The following is a 5,701-nucleotide window of genomic DNA, read 5'->3' on the forward strand; positions in this document are numbered from 1 at the left end:
AGATTTGACTTCCCACTTGAATATAACTTCCCATTCATTGTTAGTGTCATCCTTATAAGTCTTGATAGTTATTGCCCATTGATAGTGTAACGACATACACACACACAGAGAACATTAGTTAGCGTATAATAATTCACAACTTATTACTATACACAACCAACACAACCAACACTCTGAGCCTTGGTCCATATAGGAAGTCCCTAAGATGGCGCTCAAAACACATACACATACACAGAGAACATTAGTTAGTATACAACACTTCACAACTTATTATTATAGACACAACCAACACAACCAACACTCTGAGCCTTGGTCCATATAGGAAGTCCCTAAGATGGCGCCCAAAACTAGCCTAGTTAAATTATTCATAGCTTACTACACACACACACACACGCACAGAGAACATTAGTTAGCGTACAACACTTCACAACTTATTACTATAGACACAACCAATATTCTGAGCCTTGGTCCATATAGGAAGTCCCTAAGATGGCGCCCAAAACTAGCCTAGTTAAATTATTCATAGTTTACTCTCTCGGTGAGTCTAATCAAAAGTGAGAGACTAAATACAAAATCTAGACTAATATAAAGAACTCCCAAACTCATGTCGTCAACTCGAATAATCAATTGTCATCATCAGAGGAAGAAATTTTGATCACATCAAAATACTCATCAAGATTCTCGTCATCGTCATCAGAGAGATCTCAATAATCTCAAAGAAAATCCTAGCACTAGTATCACTACTCTGGTCCATACACAGGCCCACTGACAGAAGTCGTATGTTGATCCTCTACCAAAAGTCCAAATGAAAATGATGAAATCGGCTCTAAAGGAGAATCCTACTCAAGTATCCTCCATGTAAGACCTCGGATTTTTGAAAATTTCATAATAAGTTATTTATGATTTATTATATTTATTTGAGAGTATATTTTTAGAAATTTTATATTAATTGGGTATTTTTCTATTTATAATTTAAAACTTTAGTAATTGAAAAATAAATGAGAATTTTATATGCTTCAATTTGAGTATTTAGATTTTTGAATTATTCTTTGATTTTGAAGGAATTTAATTTGTTACCTATAATTCTTGAATTAGAATATTTATTTGAAAAATATTTTTAAATTAATGAATAAATAATGTTTTTATATATAATTATTGTTGGATTAAAAAATTTGCTTTTCAATTACTACTCTATACCCTAATTATATTATTATTTCTTCCAAAAAAAAATAATAATCACAACTAGAAAATTGCTTATTAAAGATGAATTTACCGACAGATTTAGTCTTTATTACAGACGAATTTTTGGTTACCGACAGATTTTTTTCCTCTATAAAATCCTTGTCAGAAATTATTTACCAACATATTTTTCGTCAGTAATTTACTAACAGATTTTTCTCCATTACCGACAGAATTTCCCTTGGTAATGGTCCCCCTTTCGCTAAAAAATCGTCAGATTTTGCAACAGATTTTCTATCGGTACTTTACCGACAGATTTTTTCTCGTTACCGACAAATTTTTCCTCAGTAATTGTCACTTTCATTTCGTTTAAACCGTCTGATTTTTCGACAGATTTTCTGTCGGTAACTAGCATAAGATTTTGATAGATTTTTTGTCAGTAATTAGAGCCTTGGAAAGCATTTTCAAACTCTAAATACAGACGAAAAATCCGTCCGTAAATTCGTCAATAAGGTAAAACAGAAAATTTTTAGATTTTTTCATTACAAAATAAACGTGTTTTCATACAAAATAAATATAAATTTAATGAATACAAATTTTCATCTAACTTGTATTCGAACATTTATAGTATTTCGAAAAATAAACAAGTTTATCGTATTATCAAACCAAAAGAAAAGTACTATAATAAACAAGCAAGTCAATATAATTCAAAACATAAATAAAGTGTATTGATACATCAGCTATAATCCTCAATGTATTGTTCAACCATACTAAATAATATGTGAAACTAGTAATTCTTAAGCACTGATCACAACTCAAGATGGTGACCTTGGTCTTCAAGATTCAGCAGTAGCTGAAGCAACCAAAGATATGGAGATTTGTAGGTATTGCTTCAACTGTGATTGCACTCCTCTTTTACAATAAAAACAATAAAGAAATAAATTTATATTATTGCAATATATGAGATCCAAGTACATAATGGTGAGGAGCTATGAAATTCACATAGTTTATGAACTTCCCAATCTAGAAGGTTACCTTTCCTAATACAGGAGCCATTCCCATTATTACTGAAGCCAAAGCAGAACATACATGCCGTGAGGGCGTGAAGAATTTGATGACAGCTCATGCAAAAGTTGTTCCAAAGTATTTAAACCTGTTAATATATGTTACCTTTCAACTTTATATTATATTTCAATTCCGATCCACTGAAATTCAAACTGCAAAACGAACAAGAAGAAGAAAAAAAGCAAAATTATGATAATATAAACAAAAGGGTAAATGCTAATTGACTCACTCACCTCTGAAATAATGCAAATCAAAGGGTATAAGCCTAGTCTCAAGGTAGCTGAAGCTCGAAACAGTAAAGGTTTCGTCACTGTCACCAACTTAATCAGTTGAAGAGAACACACAAAAGGAGCATGAAAAGAAATCCAAAAAAAGTTTGTAAGAAATCGGAGTGTGCATCCTTCTTTCATTTAATGCTTCTTCCTTTCAACCATCAATCAATATGAGGGGAAAAAAACAGCTTCTGCTGTGCTAGTAGTGTTAATAGAGAGCCATGCATCTATCAAGTTTGTACTGCCTGAAACTTATTAAAACCAATATCTATTATGTGATGCTTGCAAATAAAATTCTAATAAATAATAACTAACATGTATGTAAATCAATCAATTTCAGCGTCATATATTCAATTAAACTTCAAGAATGTATGAATGTATGAATCACACAACAAGTAATATTCAATTAAAGCTTCCAAAATCACGTTCAGCAATCCACTTTACTCATGAAATGAATGTATGAATCACGCAATATTTTTCAGGAGACTAACAACATTGAAAATTAAAATATGCAATTTTTGCTAATCAATTTAGTGCAGAAGATTTATCAAACTATGAAAACTTAATTTCAAACTTGTATAATTATTTCATAGTGTGCTTATCAGCTAGGAAACATAAACCTTTATGTTCTTAGTAGAATTAGTAGTAAACAATGTGTCCGTTAATAAATTATTGCAACAAATTTAGGTTCTTATCTCTGTAGCTTATGTTGCAGATCATACAATCAGAATATTCGGCATAAAGTGCACTAAGAGATTAAAAAACAGAAGCCTTAATCAATAATATCATTGTCGATAACAAAGTTAGGATCACAGGCCAAACCATCAAACTAGTTTGTCATATTTTGTCATGCCAAAGCCTCTATTACAATTTGCTGGATCAACTAAATTCTGATCCACATTCAACTATGAAAAGCATCATAAAACCATGATACAAGATACAAAATCAATACCTGCAACTTACAAATAGAATTAGTTGATCCAAAAATCAAGCATAGCCTTTAAAGTTACCTTTTCTAACCTAAGATAGACTTCATGATACTTTTCTATTAAATCCATTCTAAATAAAGTGCCATTTTTTTCCTAATTGGCATGAACAAACAAATATTATTGAATGAAAAAGATACTTTCTTCACTTTTATATATATATATATATATAGACACACACACACAACTGGTTCAATATAGGTCTTGGTATCCACCAAGTTTTTTTTATTTTATTAACAGATATTTAAAACAAATCCAATTATTCAACAGAGAATATTCAAAATTTCTCAATAACCATGCTTCGATTTATAATATAAAGCTAGCAAATGAATCACAATCTTTTAATGATGGTTTCCAAAATGAGAGATAAAAATGACATAGAAAAAAATGTCACAGGTACATCATTGCATGCAAGAGTCATATACCTTTTTAAGATCAGCCAGAATCAGTGAGCTCCCAGTTCTGCATATGACCGATGTTCCTTATTAATCAAATTCCATTTTGGCACACCCAATCATATTATTGTGGTTCAGATGCATGAGAAATTAAAAGATCCAAATGGAGATGTACAAAATATTGATAAAAATAAATTAATCAATCAATAAACCGTTGACATATGTTTGAATTGTTTCATTTTTAATGAATAATTCATTGGAAGATAGTAATTCCAGAATCTTACCAATTTATCACTCCAGCCAAGAATCAAAGTATGATTTTGCTCAACTACCTCACTTTTTTCTTTCCTCAGTGAGTCGAACTTCTCAGAAATGGCATCAGAGACAAGTCCAAGCATCATTGCAAATATAAGCATCCCACCAAAACTAATTGAAACTGCAACTAACCTCGGACCAGAACCTTGGGAGCTAGCATGATTGCCAGAATCAGCAACAAAATAAAAAAGGACAAGAATCAAAAGCAATTCAGCATATTTATAACAGAGCAGATTCAGACAAGGACAAGAAGGAGGAACCAAAATCAACAGTCATAACAAGAACAGGAAGGAATAAGAACATGCATGCAAATTCCAAATAAAAAATCTCAGCAATTCAGATATATAGTTCATAAACAAACTTCATTCTATACCACAATCATAGAAATGGTTATGTTTCAATTTTCACAAATTACAGGAAAATACAAAATTCATACCTTAGAATTTAGAAACTTCGTTCTCTGCAGCAGCCATAGCTGATTTGCAAACATAAGAGCTCTCCTCGATCGTATTCTTTGATTTTCAACGTCAAGCAAAACAGGGAAAGGATATGGTTAGGGATAGGAATAATGAAATCAGAACAGAATCACAATGTAAGGATTAGGGCTAGGGACGAGAAGGAGGCGGAGGCCTACCTAAACTAACGGCGACGAGAAGAGAAGAAGTAGTGATGAGAGCGGCGGCGGAAGGAGCTCCTAAGATAAGAGCACGGTGGAGAGAGCTCGTGTGACGATGGCGACGAAGGTTGCAAATGCGATGAGAGCATCGGTGGAGGGAGCTCGTGCGACGCGAGCGGCGGCGACAGTGGAGGACGTCACATCTTCAATAGAGAGAGAAAAGGCGCGCTTAAACGTGTTAGTAGTAATTCAAGAAAACGTGAAAAAAGTGAAATGAAGGATTGGGAGTAACATGAACCAACTTCTTATTTTAACATTTTTTATGAAATATTTTAAATTATTAATAGATTTTTTTGTCTATAATAATTTAATATAATTAGTTAATTACAGTATTTTGTTTATTTAAATATAGATAGATTTTTTGTTGGTAACTATTTTTTTGCGAAAAGATTTGTATTTAAATAAATAGAATACTGTAATTTTATTAAATTATTACGGACAAAAAATTTATTTGTAATAAAACTAATTTTTTCGATAGAATTATCGACAGATTCTCTTTTTCGTTTGTAATTTATACTAATTCATTATTTTTTGTTTTTGACAAAAATTCTCTCGCAAAATCTGTCTGCATTTTCGTGGAATAAAATCTGTCAAAAATATACACACTAACCTAACCCTAACACCCTCTCATCCTTCCTTTTCCCCATCATCCACCGAAGCCCTCACCCTCACCAATGAATACACACACAAAAGAAGGGAAAAAAAAGAGAGGAAGGGGAGAAGCGGAAGAAGAAAGAAGGAAGGGGAAGGAGGGAGCCGATGCTGGTGGGCGTCACTACCACCGTCACCGCCATCATTGTCGTAGGAGACAGA

The 5,701-nt window shown here is 32.3% G+C and overlaps 1 long non-coding RNA gene across 4 annotated transcripts; it reads right to left on the minus strand.

Moving 5' to 3' along the window:
* Positions 1 to 1,895: 1,895 nt before the first annotated feature.
* LOC110281815 (uncharacterized) lies at positions 1,896 to 5,069 on the minus strand. 4 transcript variants are annotated; one of them, XR_008009650.1, is made up of 7 exons: positions 4,847 to 5,069; positions 4,649 to 4,724; positions 4,182 to 4,357; positions 3,928 to 3,964; positions 2,478 to 2,761; positions 2,215 to 2,396; positions 1,896 to 2,091 (listed from the first exon to the last, which is right to left on the minus strand). It is a non-coding gene; the product is annotated as an uncharacterized LOC110281815 (long non-coding RNA). The 4 variants fall into 4 exon arrangements; XR_008009651.1 differs by having other exon boundaries at positions 2,215 to 2,332; positions 4,182 to 4,365; XR_002376501.2 differs by having other exon boundaries at positions 4,182 to 4,365.
* Between the last annotated feature and the right edge of the window lie 632 nt (positions 5,070 to 5,701).

This window comes from Arachis duranensis, chromosome 5 (genome assembly GCF_000817695.3).
Source record: "Arachis duranensis cultivar V14167 chromosome 5, aradu.V14167.gnm2.J7QH, whole genome shotgun sequence".
Lineage (NCBI taxonomy): Eukaryota > Viridiplantae > Streptophyta > Magnoliopsida > Fabales > Fabaceae > Arachis > Arachis duranensis.